We start from the raw sequence: 25,409 nt of genomic DNA on the forward strand, positions 1-25,409 counted from the left end.
CAGTGACTTAAATGAAATGCTTTTGTTTTTTCTCTCATGTAATATAATTCTAGCATAAGCATTACAGAGCTAAGATGACAGACTTGTGGTGTGTGAGACCCAGGTCCTTTCTGTGTTGTTGCCCAGCCAAGGTATTGTCCTCATCTGAGTGGTCCTAGATGGCTGACTACCACAAGGAACAGGTTCCTGCTGATGAGAAAGAAAGAAGGAGAAGGGGAGGGTGTGTGCATTCTCCGTAATTGCACAACCAAGAAGTTACCCTTATCATTTCTGCTCATACCGCATTGGCTAGAACTTAATCACAAGGTATCTTAGTCTTCTCAAGCTGCCATAACCAAGGCATTGCAAATAACAGAATTTTTTTTCTCACAGTTCTGGAGGCTGGGAAGTCCCAGATCAAGGTGCTGGCTGATTTAGTTTCTAGTGATAGCTCTCTTCTTGGCTTGCAGACAGCAGCCTTTTCACTGTGTCCTCACATGGTAGAGAAAGAGAGAGAGATCTTGTCCTCTTCTTAGAATGCCACAGTCCGATTGGATTAGGGGCCCGCAATTATGACCACATTTACCTTTAATTACCTCCTAAAGGCCCTATCTCCACATACAGTCACATGGTGCTGGTGTGATGGGGAGGGTAGAGGGCAGTAGGCTTCAACATATGAATTTGGGAGGACACAATTCAGTCCATAACACATGGCCTCACCTAGTTGCAAGGGAGCCTGAGAAGTGTAGTGTATGTTCTGAGCAGGATTCTATTGCTAATCCTGGAGGTCCATTAGTAGTCTCTTGTACAACCCAACTTTTTACCTCCCCAGTTCTTCTGGGCATTTCCTTTAGCAATACTATTTGAATGTCTTCGTTATTTTATTTTCAGTTTTTGTTATCCCAACAACAGTCATATCTGTATTCAGAAATAAATACACTGTAAAGACCAACATAAGTGATGTTCTTATTACCCACCATTGCTGTAGTTGAATGTTAATTTACCCTTTCAGAGAACACAAGTGGCCAGTGAGGGAATGCTAATTGTATAAAACCATTTTAATTTACTAAAACTATGTAAAACAAACGAAAATAGTGTCACCTTTTGTTTTTCTACTAGTGACTGGCTCAGCTTCTGCTCCGTAGCCTTGTTACATGATAGGAGTGAGGCACTGCTCAGACTCCTCACTTGACTCAGAGAGCTGACCACATCCTGCAAAATTGGATTTTAAAAATATGTAAATTCAGGTCAAACAGCCCCACATCTGAGATTTAATGGCTAATCTGTTCAGACAGCTGCTTCTTGGCCAGTAAATTACAAGGTGACTGAGTTCATTAAGATTTTCACACACAACTAACTCCTCAAATTGTATTTCATACTTTTCTAAGGCTTTCATGGACAAAGCTAGTCAGATGAGCTATGGTTATAGCAGAAAGAGCCAATCTGTCGCCATTCGTTTTCCAATAGACAAAGAGGCATTATTTTCAGGTTGATTAAAACTGGTCACTCAAGCCAAATTCCAGGATGAGGTCATGAAGATCAGTCACTGTAGTGTTTATTGCCAAAGGCAACTGAGGAAGGAGTCCAGTTTAGTTTGCTGAAAGACATAGGGCCAAAAATTCTAATTAAACTTTAAAATTACGTTACCTTTATGCATATTATCCTGCACACATTAAAAATAACAATGCCAAATGCAGGTCCTTAAATATTAGTCATATGTATGGACATTGTTTAAAATTTCCACATCATTGGTTTAGATCAGGTATGGTTTATTATTATTGCTCTTCTCTTTCCTCTTTTTGGACAATTGAAACTTTATTTGTTTTATGAAACTACATTTATAAGCAAAATAATGTGGAATATGCTTTATTCTGCTCATACAATGTATTTAATATTATTTTATTATTAAATATGAGGGAATTTTAATAAGTAATAACTTCACTCAAACTTTCTCATATGTAGTATGAGTTACTTTATTTCCACAGAACTGTCTAGCCAATGAATTCAAATTACTTTGAATTCTTAAAACAACTGAGTCTTTTGCTATAAGCATGTTATTATAAAATCTCACAAACTGACAATAAGGAAATGGCTATTCTACGAAGTGAGAATTCTTAATCACAAAGTATTTTTAAAGATAATTTACTCTTAATGTAGTACATATAATATGTAAATGAGGATTAAAATAAACTAGTGTTTTTTGGACAATAAACACAAGCATTTAACACAAAATAACTTATTGCTAAAATCAGAAGTTGAAGGCTCAAAGAATAAATTGTTAATTTATGAGCGCTTGATTTGGAAAATTAAAAAGTGATCAGTTTTAGACTAAACTGCTTTTTCTAACCAGTAAGGCCATGAAATAGAACACAAATTACTTTCAATCATAATCAATAGGAATCAATTATACCTTGAATTGTCAAAAATTGAAAATGAAATAATAATGAGACTTAAGAGTCCCATTGGTTCTTGGAATATAACCAAAGGAATTAAGCTTTAAAATATGTGAAAAGTCCTATCTACATGCTTTGCTATTCATTAAAAAAAAAAAAAACTGTTAGTAATCAAAATGTCTTTTTATAGGATGTAGTTATAAAGTCATTTAAAACTGCACTCAAAAGAATATGAAATAACATGGAAAATAGTTATGATATAATGTTAAGTATAAAAAGCAAGTTCTTAGATTTTTTTCTCCCAAAGGAATGAATTACTGAGGTGGGAAATAATTTTGGTTGTCATTGATAGAAACGATGAGAAAGAGCCATATTTAATGCCTCCCGATCTAATGCTATAAATTTAATAGTGAAATACAACATTGCAAACATCAATTCCACTTATCTCCAGCAGGGCATTTACTTGAAATCCATACATGTTAACTACTTCTTCCAGTTTCTCCCTGGTATCCCAGATGTAAAATGTTTGTAGAATGCGTTGGACTCCAGGGGGTGCAGGCAGGAAGCCCCTTCATTTTTCTCCCACTTTGATCTTCAGATATCTCCCATCGTGTTTCCCTTCTTGGCCCCTGGATGAGAGCTTAAGCAGATCCTATAGATTTGCAGTCCCTTTCAGAGATTAAAAGGTTTAACTTTCAGGCACAGTGTTAACAAATCCCGTAGGATAAAATGAAAACTTTGATCTCTCCAGCTTCTCCCTGCCACCATCCACAGACTAGCAGTGGGGAAGGGGGCTTGATCTACTCCATATTTTCACAATTCCCCGATGTGGCTCCTCCACTTTTCCTCTCCTACTCAGTGTGCACCCCTTGGCTCCTCCAGGGTTGGAGGAAATGGCAGGGAGAGGAGATAGACAGGTAAGGAGGTAAACAGTTATGACTGAATGGGTGCTGTTCTAATGTGGTGTTTGTGACTCCTGCGTGGCAGATGCACCAAAGCTGGCTCTCTTTTGGGGGGTTCTTTGCCCTCAAATACCTCCAGCACTATGTGTGCATTGATGTGGGTGGTGCACTCCCCAGATGACTACTTGTTCCCACCTCCCCAAATCCTGTTTCCATTGCAATGTCCCACGATGGCCACTCTGGCCCAGGGAATCTACTGTCCCTCAAGGGAAGCACAGCCAGCATTGCCTCACTGCAGCTGCTTCCCTTGCCCTGCTTCAGGGGCAGGTCCAGAGAACCTCGAACCTTAGAAGTTTCCTGGCAGGAGTCAGACCCCAGATGCTCTAAACACTGGGAGTCATGTGTCACAGTCTTCTGTGAACGCTCTCACCTGTGGCCATTCCAGGACCATAGCTTTGTAAGGGTTTATGGAGGAGCCCCCTCACTTGGCTGGAGGTGGGAGAGGGTAGCACCATCTCTCTCCCAGTGGGAGGGGAGGGCCATGCCACAGAGCTCAGCGCCCACCAGACTTCCAAGAAAGCCTCATTCTCAATCCTTCGCTAAACCTGGAAAAGGCAGCAGAGCCAGTTTGGAGTCACCTCTTAACAAGTCCTATAGAGATGGTCTAGCACCTCTCCAAAACATGGGTCCACTTGCCATGAATTGTTCTCAACTGAAATTAAGAAAAATCCTCTTTGCTGTTATGTACAATACCCCTCGCTCCTTAATAAATAGTATTTCTCTACTGCCTCTGCTCAATTCCAGTGGATTACCCTAAAAATCAAATGGCAAGTCAGTTTCAAGTAGTTTTGGTTTTCTGCTCAATCACTCCAAGATACTAAGGCTTTCTTAAATAGACTATATGAATATTCAGGTCAGTCTGTTTTCTGCAGTGATTTGTACCGGGGATTCAGAGGGGACCAGACTTGTCTGCTGATTTGGTAAGGCAGGCCTGCCAGAGGGTCTGCTTTGTTTTGTTTGTTGAAAAAGACGAGAAGCAGGAGCCCAAGTCCCAGAGGGAAGGAGATGTGGGGGAATGAGGTAGAGTTTCAGTGATGCTCCTTGGCCAGCCCCATGGGCAGGGGTTGAGTCAATGGAGAGAGTGGCTGCAGGCAGAGGCTGAAGGAGCTGTTTATATAAGGGACTCTGTATGACACTGAGACATGAGGATGTAGGCAGTGCTGCTTCTGTGCCCAGATAAGGGGGAAGCACCTTCTCCCCAGTCAGGCACAGGCCACAGTGTGCCTTCAGAACACGAAACATTCCAAAGAAGGCAGCATAGCCATTCATTGGCAGCTTTGGAGGCAGGAGGCAGCCCCTTTGGCCAGGACATCAGTAGAGTCTCAGTGAGCCTCTGTGACAGTGGCAGTGGATATTAACAAGTCAGATCCTGCAAACTCCCGAGCAGAAGTTAAATCATGTATCTTCTATGTGCTTCAAGCAGCTCCAAGTCCAGGTTCTCTGGGTGCTATCCAGTCCCCCTTCAAATGTAGCTCTTCATGTTTAACCAAGTCCAGCAACCCTATATAAAATAGTGGATAGAGAAGAGAATAACTTCAATAACATCTCTCATTTGGGAAAAGAGAGAACACAGTAGTCCCTGGACTATAGCATATATTATCTCCTGCTGGACAGGAATAGCAGGGACTCCATGCCCTTGTGGTCCTTGGTCTATCCACCAGCTGCCCCAGCTTCTGACCTTGGGAGGCATCTCCTTGGCTCATAGATTTCCATGACCACTCGTTCTCCTTTCTGAAGACCTCCCTCGTCTAATAACCCAGAACAACAATGGAAATTGGGGCTGTTCTGGTGGCTGTACGTCTTTCTGAGACCACTTTCTATTGATTCAAGTCCTAGAGGCTCGTGAACCATGCTTAGGGGTTTTCTGACCATGATACTCCTTAAAAAAACATAATAGGCTTCAATCCCATGGACTATTAACCAATGCCTTAGATCTATGCGAGTCATAGACTTTGGATATAGAACCTGGACTTCAAAATTTTTTAGCCTACAAATAGGCCTGGGTGCCTGTGCTAGTTTTATGGTACCCCTTTGGCCTCTGCCCTAGGACAATTTAAAACAATAGAGGTAAGGCAAAACCCATTAATCTGCCCCTTCTCTGCAGCCACATCCAAGGTGACATTCATGGTGAGAGTGATCGTCCCTGTTGCAGAGGGCAGGAGCTGCATGGAAGAGCTCAGCGAGTCAAGTCCTGGGTCTCATATTAATCCCTACCTGTGGCTCTTGCCTCTCCGCTTTTCTCTGACATTAGATTTGCGAGAGAATGTGTTTTTTCACAAATATTACAGGATCTGGATCTTAAGCTAGACTAAACACTTACAGATAGAATAAGCTCTCTTAGCAAAGTTGTGTTTTCCTCCCCCTCTATTAAAGGCCATTTATTGGGGCATTATTAATTGGATGTCTAATTAGTGTTTACTATAGCTAGCTTATAGTTACAGTTTATGTTCTGTGTGTAAATGTGTATCATTTAGGGCCAGCTACAAAATTTGCAGAGTCCAGAACAAAAGGAAAATGTAGCGCCTCTTGTTCAAAACAAACAAACAAAATGCTATTAAAGGTACTACAATATAAAGCTTTTTCTTTTCTTCTGTGTGCTCTCTCTCTCAACTTACCCTATGTTTATAAATTTCTACTTATTCTAAGTAAAGAAAAATTAAGATTTTAAATTATTAGCATGAATTTTTGCCATTCATTTTTATATTGGGTGATGCTGTTTTTAAATGCAAATACAAGAACATTTAACTTGTATGTGGGGTTACTGAAATTATACCATTTGTATTTTGCAGCTTATACATATATATGCATTTTGTTCTTACTGAACAGTGAAACACTGCACAAAACTAACTCAACTGTCTTTATTTTGCTTCTTGATACTTACATATTCTGTTAGCATTCTCTACCTAAGCCTTCTGTTGAGGGAAGGAGGACTGAAAGGAAAAGGAACTATGGGTTGCCCTATATTTCTCTTTTCTTCTATGTCATAATTTTCAGTGCAGGTTGGTTAATATTGGTAAATAAGAAGGATATGGTAGAGTTCCTTGGTTGTTCTTATTTCTTAGAATGCCTTTGCCTTCTTTCTGCGTTTGGAGCAAATTTTGGTTGAAACAGAGAACATGGTCTCCTGGGGCTGTCAATGCCATCATTTACTCTGTTGTAGATGTAGCATAAATGCTTACTTTGTTCTTGCTTTGAGTCTTGCTCAGCTCGCAACCGGCATTCTGTGCTCATGGTGTACCACAGGTACAATATGCAAATGAGGCAGCAAGGAGTGGAGGACACGCAAGTTTGCAAGTACCTCCTCTGCTCCTGTGTGTGCTCTATGGTTCCATCAGAGTTTATTTACAATACAAAAATTCAAAGATAAAATTATTAAGACTATCAAGACAGCAGCAGCAGAGCATTAAACCAAGCATGGTATCTTTCTAAGCACTGAGCCCTGTGTGACTCCACAGGCTGCTTGCCCATGAAGCTGGCTTATGAAGCTGGCCCTGATGGTGTTATATAGTAGTCATTGTTCTCAATGCTTTTCCTATTTTAATGAATTTAACCCTCTCAATATGGTGTACACTTCATATTTGGTCTATATGATATTCTCTGACTAACAGCTTCGTGGTCAGGATTTACTGGAGTATGTCTTTGCCTGAAGCTGTAATGTCAAAATATCACTTCTTATAGTATACCTACTTAGTGCATTTGGAGTGAAAAAGTCATGAAGACAACAAAAACAACAAAAGGAGTCTTTGTCCAGAAATGGATGACTTTTAAAGAGCTATATAGTAAAAAAGCACCAACTGAATAGTCATTTTATGAGGTAAGTCTGTATTCATTACATTGACCAAAATTCTTGCTAAATAGTAATCAGGAAACCAGGCTTCATCTATTGTTTTGCTCTATCATCTTTAGCACACAGAATTCATGCTAATGGTTGGAAGATGACTGTTCCAACTTTAGGCATAATGTTTATAGTCTAGGGAGAAAGAACAGTAACCCAGCCTTAGAGACTTCTAGAAAGAAGTCTCTACATTTCAGTACCCACAATTATGTTATCTATAGCTACAAGGGAGTCTGAAAGATGTGTATTTTAGCTTTCAGTCTCTTTAGTAGAGAAAGGCAAGAAAAAGGGAGTTTGTGAAAGCCTCTTGGATAGTCCATGCAGGGTGTCCACCACAGTCTACCCTCTTGGCTACACATAATTCACACATTTCCTTATTTTCATATATTCATTTCATGTGGAATACATTTACTTCTTCTCCCAAGGAATAATCTCTAGTTACTACATTCAGGTCAAAGTCTAGTATCTCTATGTAAGATCCAGTCCTTTTCAATAGTTCTGGCTGTAGTTCCCTGTGACTTGGTAAACTTAAGTTTAAAATTAATGATATCTGTACAAAACGTAAGGTAGATAGCTAGTGCGAAGCAGCTGCATGGCACAGGGATATCAGCTCGGTGCTTTGTGACTGCCTGGAGGGGTGGGATAGGGAGGGTGGGAGGGAGGAAGATGCAAGAGGGAAGAGATATGGGAACATATGTATATGTACAACTGATTCACTTTGTTATAAAGCAGAAACTAACACACCATTGTAAAGCAATTATACCCCAATAAAGATGTTAAAAATAAAATAAATAAATAAATAAAATTAATGATATCTGATCCAAATACACCGAGTATATGATGATGGAGGAAGAAACAGGATAACTACAATTTTTAAAACTCCCATTTGGGAAGGTACAGATGGGAAACACACAGCCCATATTACATCCTGCTGGACAGTAAGAGTAAGAATGAGGCCCTTGTGCTTAGGCAATGGAGTTTTTCTCCTCTGACCCTGGCTCTGCCCTCTGGGGAAATCCTCTTTATTTTCCTTTGCCCCATGGCTATACATTTGGAGAAGACATTCCCTAGTTACTGTCTCTTGTGGCCACATCTGATGTGAGCATTTAGGAGGATGCTCTTCCTAGAGGTTTCTTAGCTTTTGAAAATCTTTCTCTAGGTTTGAATTCTGGCTAAGAGGCCAGTTAGGGACCAGTTGTCAACCAGTCTTGAGTTTGCTTTTTGTTTCATTTTGCTGTTGTTTTTGTTGTTGCAATAGAATTTCACCATAAAATAGTCTTCTACATTAGCTTCTATCGTTTGCCTTCCAGAACTATGCTCTACTCATCTCACCCCTGCTCTGTGCTCTGGGAAGCTGACCTGTATGCATGACCTCAATGATTCCGTTGCTGTCTGGCTTTCTGTTGGGTTTGGCCAATGGTAGGGAGAATCTGGTAGAAGGTCACAGAGAGAGGAGAGGGAAATCAGGGTATCTTTCCCCTAGATAGCTTTCTGCTGGGTTGCCATGGGCCTATCAAAGGTCATAGCTCCTGTTGAATGACCTTTCTCTGAATTCCGATAACTGCTCCCTCCCCTTGCCCTTCAGGTTTAAGAGTGGCAATGGCTCCCTGCCATTACTCCACCTGGGGGGCCACAGTGTCCCCTGTAGTTTCCCTACACCCTTCTCATATCTCTCATTTCAAAAACTCTCCTCAAATTACCCACATGCATCATGCTCTCCATTTCCTGCCAGAATTCTAATTACTACAACTTCCAGTTTATTTGCTTCTGGTCAAATATGTATGTAGGTATATATGTTTTAGAAAATTGCATAGTGTCATGAAAATTTTGAGAAACTTGAAATTTATCTTATACAGTGGATGGAGAATCAAATCAAATTGTGGATCACCATTATACAGCTGAGTGTATTATTATTATTATACAGCTAAAGGTCCCGTAAATGGTTGAAAGTAATAGGATAAGAATGCAATGAGGTAAATGCTATACCATTTAAATTCATGGGTGGTTTCAGAAATTAGCGAAGGATAAGTGTAGCATTATTACTTCCACTTTACAGCTGGGAAGAGTAAAGTCCAGATAGGTTAAGTGACTTGGCCATTAATAAGTAGCAGTGCTGAGATTTCAATTCAAGGAGTCTGGCTCCAAATTCTAGGCTCTTACCTTCACCCACTGATTCTCTGGGCGGTACCTGGAAACAGTTGGACCTCGGGCAGGTTCAGGCATAGCACACATGTTAGAAATGCCAGATCCTAAATTTTAAACCACATGGTGTCCTGTAATTTCTCACAGTTAAGTAAAGAGACCATTTTGGAGCTGGGAAACAAACTCAGATTTTTTTGAAAACCGTAGGATTCTATGACTCTTAGAAACTAGCCACAGTATACAGTTTGAGTTAGTTTCTCCTCTCTCTATGTTTCCATTGACACCATGAACACACCACTGTTATAGCTTTTATTACAAGGCTGTAATTGTTTTTATGTGTCTATCTTCTGGTCTGTGAGCTCTTTAAAGGAAAAAAAAATTATGTCTTATTCGTCTTCATTAATGTTCTATAATATGGAACATTCAATGAAGGTCCAATTAATATCTAACCTATAAATATCTATCTAATCATATCTTAGTTTGGCCATCCATGCAGCTAGCCACAACGTAGGTGAATTTCTGTTGATCTGATTGTCACTAGTTATTACATCTTTTAGGACCCAATTAGTATTTTTACTCTTATCAGTATTGAGACAGATTTTAACATTTAATATGGACATGCATAAAAAACTAAAAGCTAAGCAACAAGAGATAAAAAATAACAACAAACAACAACAAAAGAAACGAAACCTGGTGTCCCTAAATTGAGCCTTAGAAACATGAATCAAAAGAAGGTGTATTATTAATTACGTCCTAAAAACATTCTGGTTTATATCCAGCTCAGTTAGCCCCTTTAAGGGGCTGCACCCAGACCAGGAAAACACACAGACAGCACAGCAAGAAATAACAGAGAAACTTCTACTTGGTTACTCTCTGCTAAACCTTGGAACATTGGGTTTTTATCAACTTCTGCTGGATTATTTTTATTACAACTTTCTTCTTAGCTTTTCTGAGCAGGAGAAAGATTACTGAGATATTTAGCTCATTTTCTCTTCCTTCAGCATTTCAATGGGGCATGGGGTGGTGTTGAAGAGGGTTTGTCTGGGCGTAGATATTGTGATGGCTCTGTGTTGCTTTGTTTCCTATATCTTATCCTTGGTAGTAACATGGATGTTGGCAGTGCTAAAAGTACATCTATTCCCCCAATTCCCTCCATCTGGCTTGACAAATGAGCTCAAGCCATATGCTATATCTACCTATCTTAGGCACAGTGGAGCATTCATTCAACAATATTCATTCACCCAGCTGTCTGAACACCTATTTTGTGCCAAACACCATGACAGAGATCAGATTGGTGAGATAGTCCTTACTCTCAGTAGTTTAAAATCTACTACGGAGCCAAGATAATCTTACCTGGAACAAACAGTGAACAATATGGAAGAGATTATAATATATGATAACTTCTTTTAATTAAACCTTTTATTTTGAAATAATTGTAGACTCACATGCATTTGTTAGAAAAACGCTTTACTCAGTTTCTTCCCAATGCCAATATCTTACAAAACCATAGTACAAAATCACAACCAGGATATTGACATTGATACAGTCAAGATACATGGAATGTATTTGATGGAAATGATGGTCCATGTAAATGATGGAAATTTCCATCATTTCTGTGAGCACAAGGATCCCTCAAGTTTTCTTTAATAGACACATCCATTTTCCTCCTGATACCACCCCCTCCTTAACTCCTGGCAACCACTAATCTGTAATCCACTTCTATAAATATGTCATTTCAATGGAATCATATAATGTGTAGCAACTTGGGATTGGCTTTTTTCACTCAGCATAATTCTTTGAAGATTCATCCAGGTTGTTGTGAGTACAAATAGCTTGTTCTTTTTATTGCTGAGTAATATTCCATGGTATGGATTATCACTGTTTAACTCTTCACCTGTTGAAGGACATTTGGGTTGTTTCCAGTTTGGAGCTATTATGTATGAAGTTGCTAATAAATGTTCATGTAAAATTATTCTTTTGTGAACATACTTTACATTTCTCTGGGATACCCAGGAGTTGGATTACTTGGTTGTATGGTAGCTACACATTTAGCTTTATAAGAAACTGCCAAATCATTTTCCAGAGTAAATGTACCACTTTACATTCTCACCAAAGGTGTATGAGTGATCCATTTCTCCACATCCTTGTCAGCATTTGGTGTTGTCATTATTTTTATTTTAGTCATTCTAATAGGTGTGTAGGGATATCTCACTGTAATTTTAATTTGTATTTCCCTAATGGCTAATGATGTCAACATCTTTTCATGTATTTATTTGCCATTTCTATATTATTTGGTGAAAATTCTCTTCATGTATTTGCTGATGTTCTAAATGAACTGTCTGCTTTTTTACTTTTGAGTTCGAGAGTTCTTTTCGTATTGTACATACTAGTGCTTTGTTTGGATATGTGGCTTGCAAATAGCTTTTCTCTGCTCCTCCTACCAGGGTCCTTTACAGGGTAAAATTTTTAATTCTGATGAAGCCCAATTTATCAATTTTTTTGTTTTATATAGATCATACTTTTGGTGTCAAATCTAAGAACATATTGCCAAGTCCTAGATACCAAAGATTTTCTCCTATGCTTTTTTCCTAAGAGTTTTATCATTTTACATTTAAGTCATTATCCATTTTGAGTTATTTTTTATATAAGGCATAAGACTTTTCTCAAATTTCTTTTCTTCTCATTTATTTATTTATTTATTTATGGCCTATGGATGTCCACTTGCTCCAGCATGATTTGTTTTGCTATCTTTCCTCCATAGAATTGTTTCTGCATCTTTGTCAAGAAACAGTTGGGCATATTTGTGTAGGTCTATTTCTGGATTCTCTATTTTGTTCCATTGATCTATGTGTTTGTCCCTCTGCCAATATCATATAGTCTTGGTTACTTTCATTATATAATGTCTAGAAATTAGGTAGTTGGTTCCTCCCACTTTATTCTTCAAAAAAAAAATTTAGCTATTGTAGTTTCTTCACCTGTCCATATAAATTTTGGAACAATTTTGTCTTGATCTACAAAAAATCTTGCTGGGATTTTGATAGGAATTGTGTTAAACATGTATATCAATAGGAGAGAAATGATACCTTTATTATGTTGAATCTTCTAATCCATGAACATGGTGTGTCCCTATACACATTTTGCTAGATTTACACCTAAGTAAGTGTTGTTGTTTTTTTTGAGCATTTACAAATGGGATTGCATTTTAAATTTTGATTTTCACATGTTCACTGCAACAGGAATGACCTCATTACCATCGGATAATCGTGAAAGTCCTGACGCTCTTTGAGGCCTCCTCTGAGACCTCTCCAGGGAAAGGGAGATGGATGGAATCCCAAGCTCCCTAGTTGACCCTCTGTGACACCACCCCACTCAGAGTGTTGGGTGTCTCATTACAGCCTCACAAGTATGGAAGGCTAGGCTCCCCATTTGGCCTTTGCTGGCATGGGTGGGAGTGAAGCTGTAGTGTTTTCTGTGATGTTTGGCTGGAGTAGAGCTGTTATTATCTAGAAGTTTTCTGTCTTGCCAGATTTCCCTTTTCTTGGTCCGTTGGATATACTCTTTTGTTGGGGTTTTGTTTTGTTTTGTTTTGTTTCAGTCTGTCTATTTAGCATTTCTAAGCTACTCGCTGCTTCAGCTCCAAGTTCGGGCATATGAGACAAAAAGAAAACCCAGGGAACTCACCACTGTATTATTCTTTGTGTCCCCAAGTCTTTAGCTGTTTTGCCTTTTTCTCTGTAATTTCCAGAGTCTTCTGATGTGTTGGAAAAACACATCTACTCCTTCTCCCTGGAAGTGAAACTAACATTTTCAACATAAATAAGATGTTGTCCACAGAGAAGCAGGTTGGGCTAATGAGGATTGAGATGGTAGAAACAGATTTGAAACTAGCTTTCAAAAATAGTAAATGAGGAGAGTAAGAAAGAAGAGGAGAAATGAGAGGGGGAAAAAAAGAAGGCACTTCTAGGAGGACATGAGGCTGGGAATCTCTAGGATGTGAGCAGACCAGCTTGACTAGAATGGCGAGTTCATACTTGAGTAGAGCAGAGATGATAATAAGAGACTATTACGTTTGTTTGGTACTTAGTACCTTTCATGCATTCAGCTAAGAACTTGAGATATATTGTCTTATTTACTCATAATTCTTTGAGGTGACTTGCATTTTTCAGATGAGTAAAATGAAGCTCAGAGAAATAACATAATGCATCCAAGATCACATATTTAGTAAACAGTGAAGCCTGAATTGAACTCATGTCTTTTTAATGCCATAGAGCATGTTTATAATCACTAGGTCTTACTGCATGATAAGAGAGCACTCACATTATGAGCTCCTGGAAATCCAAGGAATGAGTTTGAAGTCAATTCCTTGGAAGATGAATAAATTGATAAAACTGATGTTAAAGGAGATTGATCTATTAGTGGAAGGCAGACTATACTAAAGCTGGAAAAATGAGCTCACTGCCTAACTATAGAAAGCTTGCTTGTTCATTTTGCATTTAATTCATTCATTCAACAAATGTTTATTACATGCTATATTAGTAAGGATTCCACCAGAGCAACAGAACCAGTAGGATATATCCAGTAGGGGAAAAAGAGGGAGAGAGATACACACACATACAAATAAGGTCTTTGCAAGTGTAATAAAGTTAAGATGAAGTTATACTGGATTAGGGTGAGTCCTAAATCCAATGTCCTTATAAGAAGAGGGAGGGCTTCCCTGGTGGCGCAGTGGTTGAGAGTCTGCCTGCCCATGCAGGGGACACGGGTTCGTGCCCCCATCTGGGAGGATCCCACATGCCGCGGAGCAGCTGGGCCCGTGAGCCATGGCCGCTGAGCCTGCGCATTCGGAGCCTGTGCTCCACAACAGGAGAGGCCACAACAGTGAGAGGCCCGCGTACCGCAAAAAAAAAAAAAAGAAGAGGGAAATTTGGACACAGATAGAGACACTGGGGAGAAGGCCATGTGAAAATGGAGGCAGAGATTCCAGTGATGCATCTATAAGCCAAGGTGTGTGAAGAATTGGCAGCGACCACCAGAAGTTAGAAGAGGCAAAGAAGGATTCTTCCCAAGAGTCTTTGGAGGGAGCATGGCTCTGTCAACAATTTGGTTTTGGATTTCTGGCCTCCAGAACTGTGGGAGAATAAATTTCTGTTGTTTTAAGGCACATAATATGTGGTAATTTGTTACAGCATCCCTAGGAAACTAATACAGGAACTAGGTTCAGTGAGCAGAGTGAAGGGTGGATGAAGATCCAGAAATGGAGACGAAACTAAAAACTAGGAATGAGGTGGAATTGGCTAGAGCAGGTCAGGGGAGATGTAATGAATCTTCTTGGTAAAGAAATAGAACTACAGTGTCTGTGCCTTGCATTATTGTCCTGGCATGTGAGTTTGACAGAATGACTTAAGGCCAAAAGGTCAGAGAAATCAAGGACATAAGCATTTTTGAAGATACATATTTAATATCCATTAGTAGACCTGTCTTAGGGGAAAAGTGTAGGGAAATTAAGACAGAGGGATGACTGATCCTTAGGATTAATTAAACTTGCAAGAAGGAAGGGGAGCCATCAGAGGAGAGCGAGAAGGGATCATGAAAGAGATGGGTAAATAGTAGTGATTTACTACCATGTGAGATGAGGAAAGAAAGGACAAGGGCATCTGTTAACTAGACCACAAGCACCTTGAGAGCAGTGTCTTTGTACTTTCAGTAGCTACAAGAGTGCCTGGTCCAGAGTAGGCGTTTAACAAATATTTACCAAATTAATAAAGAGCCATTTTCTAATACAGGAGAAAACGAGAATGAAGATAGAAAAAGGGTATATGATTTAAGCAAATAGGAGACCCTAAAATCCCAATTAAAAACGAATCTACTGGGCTTCCCTGGTGGTGCAGTGGTTGAGAGTCCGCCTGCCGATGCAGGGGACACGGGTTCGTGCCCCGGTCCGGGAAGATCCCACATGCCGCGGAGCGGCTGGGCCTGTGAGCCGTGGCCGCTGAGCCTGCGCGTCCGGAGCCTCTGTTCCGCAGCGGGAGAGGCCACAACAGTGAGAGGCCCGCATACCGCGGATAAAAAAAAAAAAAAAAAACGAATCTACTGATTCTTGTCATGTTAGAAGTCAGAGAAAACTAAAAAATTATGTAGTCCACCTCTTCATTTTACAGATGAGGAAACTGAGGTCCAGAGAGATTGCTTTTGTGACTCTTGGCTTTTTTGAACCGAAGGTGCCTTCCGTAACTGGCAGGTGATTTTATGTTGCAGCTGATACTAACTCCTTTCAATCATCAAGTTTCTAGTTAATTTTTTTTCCTATCCTTAAATGAAAGTATCAGTCAAGCTTAGTTGTTAAAAGCAAAACTGAGAATTTGGCAGCTACAGAGCTAAAATATGAAAGCTCTGATTAGAGAAAGGAACGATAAAGGGTGAATTTCATGATAGTAATTTGAGGTCACCAGCTAGAACCCAGACTCCCTTCGGAGGATGGATAAGGTCACGTGCAGGGTATTTAACATAACTCTTAGGGCTTGGAGATGAGGACAGCAGGTCTAGAACTACTAGAGTTTCCAATCAGAAAATGGACTTTAACAACAATTAAATTCATCCCAAATTAGATGTTTTCATGACTCCTATCTGACATCCTTGCTGGGACTTGCCAAAGTCCCTGCTGCCAAGCAGATGACTGTGGCTGGGCCCCACAGGGGACCATTAGAGAGCAGGACCTGTAGTGGCAGCGAGAGGACACAAACCCAAAACCACCAAAGAAAACAGCTCTCAGCTGAGAAAACCCTGCCAACACAGGTAGGGCTTCTGGAGCCTAACTGCAAAGCCTGTTTATTAACTTGCTAAGAAAGAATTAAAACAATCCTTTGAAATACTGATCATCTCTCAAGGTATATTTCTGGTCTCCTAAGATTGACTTATCTATTCCTCCACCTTTTTTTCTTTCTTTAGTTTTTACATCCGGGAGGATAGGATGTTCCACTCCAGTACAAACCTGCAGTGACTGAGTGATCTGACTAATCAGACACTAAAATAGGTTCTGCTTAGAAAGCAGCTCTAGATTGGAGGCTATCATCCCAATCTTATTTCAGTCAAGAATTTCAATTGATTTTGTTTTGAATTTCAGTTTCTTTGATTGGAGATTTTGAAAAAGAACAAGAAACAATAAAAAATAGGCTTGTGGGGTGTGCTCAGGCTGACCATCTGCCGGAGAAGGCAGCCAGCTTTCTGCATCCCGGTGGCTCCAACAACGTAGGGCTCTGAGGCCTTGAGGAAGGAAAGGAAGGTGCTGATGAAGGGTTTTCTAAGACTACTCATTAAATGAGTTGGTTGGAGGATAAAAATCTCTACATGTAACAAAGTAAAGAACTGCCTCAGGAAGTACCAAAAATTCAGTTAGGTACACATGCCAAAAACATATACAATATTATATTCTATTTTTAAACTTTTTTTTTTGCAGAATAAGGTATGCAAATAAGAAGATAACAGGCAATTATCAAATTCACTCATTTGACACCAATCCTATGCCAATACAGGGCTCTTGACTTTTGCATTTCTGGATGTCTCAAGATTAAAACCAATTTGAATCTCCTGTTTTGTACTTTGTGTTTGAAGATATCATTCAAGTACTTAGAAGTAACTTCTAAGTGGTTGAGAGTCCGCCTGCCGCTGCAGGGGACACGGGTTCGTGCCCCGGTCCGGGAAGATCCCACATGCCGCGGAGCGGCTGGACCCGTGAGCCATGGCCACTGAGCCTGCGCATCCGGAGCCTGTGCTCCACAACGGGAGAGGCCACAGCAGGGAGAGGCCTGCGTACCACATAAAAACAAAAAAAGAAAAAAAGAAAAGAAGTAACTTCTGACTGAGACATAACACAGAGATAAAAAATAAAAACAATGATAATTTTTATTGAAAGTCACCAACAACTATTTCAATGACTAACTGGAAAAGACAGAAACAAGAAATCTGTCTGATTTAAGAAAATGTACTCTCTCCTAAGTAAAAAGCAGAATGAGACACATTCAACTAGTCAAAACACCTGGAAACACCTGAATCCATCTTTCTGACCCCAAGGGCAACTGCCACATTTATCACCAACAGAATCCTTAATATAATAAAAAGTGACTTATTGTTCCCAGTTAGAAATGTCGCATGAAATAATGGAATGATAAGGCCATTCAGGAGAAATCAAAATTGACTGGTAGATTTACAATAGCTATCAGGCTTAATTTTCAATATGTAACCGAGCAGGACCCTGTGTGGCCTTCCCAGGACAGACCTCTCCCCATGTCCTCTGTCTGCCTCTTGTCTGTAGAAAAACTTTAGCCTCCTAGGCCTTCCCTGAGTTCCAAAGAATAAATTTAATCAGAGTAATGAGAAAATTCAGAAAGAAAGGAAAATAGTCAAGCAAGAAAAAGTAATAATAATTTAGTTATTAAACAAAGTAAAAGACCTTTAGGTCCTCCTCAAGGGCTATAGATAATATTCTGAGCCATATCCTTTGAGCTGTTTTGCAGATACTAAAACCCTCACCAGGTGGGAAAAGTTAACTGTATGCTGACCACCAGCAGGTAGACCCCAGACCAGTTGGAACATAGATAATGTTGACTCCCAATTACCTCACCATCAACTAATCAGAAGAATGTCCACGAGCTGATCACATATGCCCCCAGCCCCACTTCCTCACCCTGTCTTTAAAAAACTTTCCATGAAAGCCATCAGGGAGTTTGGGCCTTTTGAACATTAGCTTAGTGCCAGTAGACTGGCTTTACTGCTTGACAGATAAGCCGACCCGTTTGACTCGGTAACAAATATGTAGCTATAAGGAGACCACTGATATTTGTCATTTAAATGAAGGGCTAAATTATGTTTAATGTGGTTTATTTTCCTTGATTTTGCTTGATTCATCCTAACACATACAATCGTAGCATTTGTTATACGTCCTACAGAAAGCACCAATTCATTGTTTGTTGAGAAAAGATTTTAAATGCTCAGTAGCCTGGAGCTGAAAAGGCTAATCAGTTTTTACAAATCAAAATAATACCTTGTAAAGCTAAATAGCATGTGTCTTCACAGTTGAATTGTATCAGATTCTATAACACAAGAAACAGAACATTGCTGGCCTGCTAGATACCTCATCTGAGCTTTAGGCAAATCACTTCAACTAGGATCTATGGTTCTTCAATAACAAAGAGAAGTCAAGCATATACAAAGAGGAATGCATGTTTCAAGAATGTGTCTCTGGCATTTAATCCACTAAATTATCTCATAAAGTGTTTCTTTGCTGTTTTTTTTTTTTAAGATATTAGCTCTTTTTTTGGGGGGGGGTTTATTGAATTTGTTACAATATTGCTTCTGTTTTATGTTTTGATTTTTTGGCTGCAAGGCATGTGGGATCTCAGCTCCCCGATCAGGGATCGAACCCGCACACCCTGCATTGGAAGGCAAACTCTTAACCACTGGACCGCCAGGGAAGTGCCTCGTTGCTGTCTTAAGTAGGTGCTTTGGGGATTCATCAGTGTGATTTGTGGATATTTGAAGCAATGCGGGAAATGCCAGAAAGAGCCCTGATTACCTGTAGATGTTTTTCTTGCCTCTGAAGTGAAGATTACACTCACAAAATAAGGTTTAAATTAGACCCTTCTCTCCCCTCTCTACTGCTGTGTTCTCTGTCCCCAAATCATCTGCTCCAGCCCTAGTTTTGTGCCTACATCACTCCAGCCTTGGCATCGGCTTACCTGTGTTGTCACTCTAGATCACCACACTGCACATACAAGGGGGTACCTGCAGCTCACCTTCAACGACCAGTTGTTGGGTGGAATAGGAGTATCTCAGGATGTCTGAAGCTCTTAGACCAGTGCTCTGAGCATACTCCTGTTTCTCCAATGTTAGCGCCCCAACCTCTAACCCTGGTTCAAAGCAGCCTTCATTCCCAAAATGACAGTGGCAAGACTACTGGGCTGAATAAAGAATTCAGTCCCAGACCTATGGCCCATCAGCTGCAGGAAACCCTCATTTCCTATGCTACCACAGCTCCCTGTGTATGACTTTTAGAGTGCACTTTTTTTTTATCAGTTTTATTGATACATAATTGATGTATAATAAATTTCACAAATTTAAACTATAGAATTTGATAAATTTTGTCTGACATATACATCTGTGAAACTGTCACCATAGTTAAAATCATAAACAAATTTATCACCTCAGGCCCTCCCCACCTCCCTGCACTGACAACAACTGATCCACTTTTTGTCACCATAGATTAGTCTGCATTTTCTAGAATTCTATATAAATGGAATTATGAAGTGTGTACAATTTTTTTTGGAGGGGGGCGTCTGCCCTCTCACTCAGAGTAAATATTCTGAGTTTCATCCACATCATAGTATATATCAATAGTTGGTTTCTTTTTATTTCTGAGTAGTATTCCATTGTATGGATATGCCATAATTTGTTAATGCATTTACCTGTTGAGAAACATTGTTGTTTCCAGTTTGGAACTATATGCTATGAATATTCATGTACTAGTCTTTTTTATGGATGTATACTTTCATTTCCCTATAAGTGGGATGGCTGGATCATATGGTGTATATTTAACATTTTTAAGAAACTGCCATTGTTTTCCAAAGTGATTATGCCATTTGGTGTGATCAGCCTATTAGTCCCTATGGCTGCTGAAACAAATTACCATGAATCTGGTGACTTAAAGCAACAGAAATTTATTCTCTCACAGCTCTAGAGGCCAAAAGTCCAAAATCAGTATCACTGGGTTGAAATCAAGTGTTAGTGGGGCCACATTCCCTTGTAAGAGAGAATCTGTTTCATGCCTTTTCCAGCTTCTGGTGGTTGCCTGCATTCCTTGACCTGTGGCTGCATCATCCTGGTCTCTGCTTCTGTGATCACATTGCTTCCTCCTCTTCTGTCTGTGAAATCTCCCTCTGCCTCTCTCTTATAAAAACACTCATGATGGCATTCAGGGTCCACCCATTCAGGGTCCATAATATTCTCAGGATTAGACTGTTAACTCAGTCACATCTCCAAAGACACCCTTCCCCCTTTTGGGCCATGTAAGGCAACAGTCTCAGGTTCCATGAATTAGAATGTGGATAGCTTTGGTCAGGGGGCATTTTTCAGCCCACCACAGACAGTCTTTTTAATTTTAGTCATTTTAACAGGTTTATAGTAATATCACAATATGGTTTTAATTTGCATTTTTCTGATGGCTAATGATATTGAGCATCTTTTCATGTGTTTAGTTATATTTATATATCTTCTTTGGTGAAGTATGTGTTCAAATATTTTGCCCATTTTGGTTTTTTTGCCCATTTTTAAGTTGGATTGTTCATTTTCTTATTTTTGAGCTTTGAGATTTCTTTATATATTCTGCAAGGAAGTTCTTTATCAGCTATATAATTTATAGCATTTCTTCCTATATGTGGTTTGTTTCTCATTCTCTTTTTATATATATATATATATATATATATATATATATATTTATTTATTTATTTAATTTATTTATTTTGGGCTGTGTTGGGTCTTCATTGCTCTGTGTGGGCTTTCTCTAGTTGTGGCAAGTGGGGGCTACTCTTCATTGTGGTGCGAAGGCTTCTCATTGCAGTGGCTTCTCTTGTTGTGGAGCACAGGCTCTAGGCATGTGGGCTTCAGTTGTTGTGGCTCGTAGGCTCTAGAGCGCAGGCTCAGTAGTTGTGGTGCACGGACTTAGTTGTTTGGCGGCATGTGGGACCTTCCTGGACCAGGGCTTAAACCTGTGTCCTGCATTGGCAGATGGATTCTTAACCACTGCACCACCAGGGAAGCCCTCTTTCTCATTCTCTTTGACAGCATTTCTTTCTTTCTTTTTTTTTTTATTTTTTGGCTGCTTTGGGTCTTTGTTGCTGCACTCGGGCTTTCTGGCTTTCTCTAGTTGCAGTGAGCTGGGGCTACTCTTCTGGGGGCTACTCTTCATTGCAGTGCACAGACTTCTCATTGTGGTGGCTTCTCTTGTTGCGGAGCATGGGCTCTAGGCACGCGGGCTTCAGTTGTTGTGGTGCACGGGCTCAGTAGCTGTGCCTTGCAGGCTCTAGAGCGCAGGCTCAGTAGTTGTGGCGCACGGGCTTAGTTGCTCCTTGGCATGTGGGATCTTCCCAGGCCAGGGATAGAGCCCATGTCTGCTGCACGGGCGGGCAGATTCTTTTTTTTTTTTTTAATAGATCTTTACTGGAGTATAATTGCTTCACAATACTGTTAGTTTCTGTTGCACAACAAAGTGAATCAGCCATATGCATAAACATGTCCTCATATCCCCTCCCTCTTGAGCCTCCCTATCCCACCCCTCTAGGTCATCACAAAGCACCGAACCTATCTCCTTGTGCTGTGCTGCTGCTTCCCACCAGCCAACTGTTTTACATTCGGTAGTGTATATATGTCGATGCTACTCTCACTTCGCCCCAGCTTCACCCTCCCACCCCATGTCCTCAAGTTCACTCTCTATGTCTCCCTCTTTATTCGGCAGGTGGATTCTTAACCACTGTGCCACCAGGGAAGTCCCAACAGCATTTCTTGATTTGTATCATAATTCATCCCTTTTAGACCTTCTGGACTGGACCCCTTAAGGGCATGGACTATAAACTATTCCTTCTATGTCCTCAGCACCCATTACAATGCCTGACATGTAAAAGATCTTCATTGAATATTTACTGTTCTTCTCTTCATTGCTCATCCTTTTCATAAGGTCACATTTAAAAAGCAAAATTTCTCATATTATTAACATAATTTCAGTGTGGTCTATTTAGGATGTAGTTTATTTAATTTATTTTTTATTGAGATATAATTTACAAGTTATAAAAATTCACCCTCTTAAAGTGTACAATTCAGTGGTTGTTAGTATATTTATAAGGTTGGGCAACCATCACCACTGTCTAATTCCAGAACATTTTCATCACCACGAAAAGAAACTCCATGCCCATTAGTATCACATCCCATTCCCTTCTCCCCCCTCCACCCTCCATGATCCCTGGCAACCATTAATCTACTTTCTGTCTCTATGGTGTTGCCTATTCTGGACATGTCATATAAATGAAGTCCCATGATCACCATCTGCAAGCTGGAGACCCAGGAAAGCCAATGGTGTAGTTCAGTCTGAATCCAAAGAACTGAGAACCAGGGGAGTCAATGGTGCAATTCCCAGTCCAAGGGCAAGAGAAGACCAATGTTTCAGCTCATCCAGTCAGGCAGAAAAGCAAAGTCTTCCTTCCTCTGCCTTCTTTTTCTGTTCAGGCCCTCAGTAGATTGGATGATGTGCACCCACATTGGGGAGGGCAATCTGCTTTACTGTCTACCAGTTCAGATGCTAATCTCACAGACACATGTAGAAATAATGTCTAGCCAAGTATCTAGGCACCTCCTGATCCAGTCAAGTTAACGCATAAAATTAGCTATCATAAAGATCATCCACATTGTATCATGTATTAGTACGTCATCCCTTTTTATGATTAAATAATATTCCATTATATGCATATACCGCATTTTGTTTATCCATCCATCGGTGGTTGGAAATTTGAGCTGTTTCAGCTTTTTAGCTACTATGCATAATGATGCTATCAACATTCATGTAAAATTTTTTGGTTTAATATATGTTTTTAATTCTCTTGGGCATATACCTAGAAGTGGAATTGTTGGGTTGTACGGTAATGCTATGCTAAACGTTTTGAGGACCTTCCAACTGTTTTCCAAAGTGGCTGTACCATTTTACATTACCATCAGGAATGTATGAGGGGGTCCTATTTTCCCACATTCTCTCCAACATTTATTATTACCTGTCTTTTTTATCATGGCCATCCTAGTGGGTATGAAATGGTTTTGCTTTGCATTTCTCTAATGACTAATGATGTTGGCATCTTTTCACTTGTTTATTGGTTAATAGCTGATTTAAAGTCTATGGTATGTCTGGTGATTTCAACATCTGAACTTCCCCAGGGACCATTCCTATTACATTGTATTTGCTATTTTCTTTCCTGTTTAAAGGGCCATATTTTGTTTCTTGGCACACTTGTAGTTTTTTTGTTAAAAACTGGACATTTAAATAATAAATTGTGGCAACTCTGAAAATCAGATTCTCTCCCCTTCCCAGCATTTTTTGTTGTTGCTGGTGGTTGTTGTTTGTTTGTTTTAGTGGCTTTTCTGAACAATAAATTCTGTATTCTTTGTTGTGTGAGGTTGCTGAAGTCTCTGCTCAGTTAACTTAGTGGTCAGGTAATCACTGGGCAGAGATTTCCTTAGATGGCTGGAACCAGTGTATCTCCCAGTCTTTGCCCAAGGGCTCTGTGTGCATGTTGGAGCATGCCTTCAACATTCATTCAGGAAGTTAACAACTCTGCCTTAGCTTCCACTTTCTATTGTGTGGGCCCTCAAGGTCATCCAGAGCTGAGAGCTAAGGACCTCCTCAGGTCTTTCCACAGCGTGCATGGAGTTCTGGGCATACATAGCCCCATACATACACTTGACTTTCTAGATTCTTAGGAATATGTCAGAGCTTTCAAAGTCCCTATGGACATCTTATGCCCCATATTTTCCTTTAAAGCTTTTTTGGTTAGCGTATTGTTTATCCCAACTTTATTTGTCACTCCTGTCAACCAGAGAGTTAAACAATTGCCACTAATTGTTTGGCCAAACACCCCTGTGGAAAATGCTTTTCCCACTAGATGAACTCCACGCTGAGTCATGTCAAATATAGACAGCCTTGCAAGTAGGGTCTTCCAGGAACCACCAGGCAAGTCAAAGGATGATAATTCTCTGGAAATGAGGCTTTGAAGGGCGTCTAACTCCATTCAGCAACTTCCAGTGGTTGCCAGGTTACCAATTTTTGAGATGATTGCAGGCTGTTTGTTTTCAAGGCAGTATGGAGCTAGAGAAGGGGGTTGGAAGAGGGCAAGTTAAAATGCCACAAATCTCACTGTTTTTGCTGAGATTGAGCCATTTTTTCCTGAATAAACACTCCTCAGATTGCTGCAAGGCTTGGGGTTTATATCTAGAGTTCTGAAAAAGTGAACTGAAAATTTTTAGCAGTTTTCTTCTTCCTTTTATAAAGAATTCGTGGTGGTCCTTACTCTGCCATTTTCTCTAACATTACTCCTCTGTAGCTTATTTAAGGTGACATATTTTGCCACTCAAATGGTTGTATCCAATTACCATATTTTTGCATGGCTAACTCCTACAAATCCTTAGGACTCAGCTCAAGAGCCCCTTCCTTGAGCAATGGAACACTTTCCGTAAATTAAATCAGATGCAGAAGCTGATTAAGGGAATCAGATGCTGTCCCAGCTGCTCTTGTTCAATGAGTGAATGAGGAGAACTGGATCTATGCCAAGTCAGCATTCACTTTTCCCAGTTCCCCCCACCTCCTCCCTATAGTAGCCCTTGAAGCACTGCCTCTCAGAGCCTGAGGCTCTGCAGATCATAGCATGAAATTCTAAAGCAGAGGAATTCTTGGGGGGATTTCAGAAAGCAGATTCAAGCAGCAGGCTGTCAGTTGGGCTGGCTAACGTCAAAATCCTTTCTAACCAGAAATTATATGTTTTCTTGAATGAAAAGAATGAACAATTACTCCGATGATTCACTAACAAGGCCATTGTATTTTTTTTACAAAATTATAGAAATATGTAAATTACTGATACGTGCCCCCCGCCAAAGAAAATTCACTACCTATTAGAAATATGAATATAAGAAAAGTTTTCTTAATCTATTATGAAGATTCTTGTAGAGAAATGTTGGCTAAGAATTTTGAAGACCATTGGCACAGGTATATTGATACTACCACTGCCTTGGATCATATCTAAGTTTTTCAAATTAGACAATTAGTATGAATCAACCTGAACATCCCCTGGGACATGTGAGTCCTATTTTGGAGACCATAGTGTTAAATTTTTTTTAATGGGCTATAATGTTATTTCTAAGTGGATTTAGAGCATTTTTAATGTACAGAATTAAGAAAATCGGACATTTATTGGTTTTATATAACATAATGCATTTATAGACTGGTGTAATATGTTGTGGAAAGAAAAAACTGTTGGGAAACTAATACCAATAAATAGTGGTTGATTATGGTACTGC

This window comes from Aethalodelphis obliquidens, unplaced genomic scaffold (genome assembly GCF_003676395.1).
Source record: "Aethalodelphis obliquidens isolate GAN/ISIS:26980383/991018 unplaced genomic scaffold, ASM367639v1 scaffold4, whole genome shotgun sequence".
Taxonomy (NCBI): domain Eukaryota; kingdom Metazoa; phylum Chordata; class Mammalia; order Artiodactyla; family Delphinidae; genus Aethalodelphis; species Aethalodelphis obliquidens.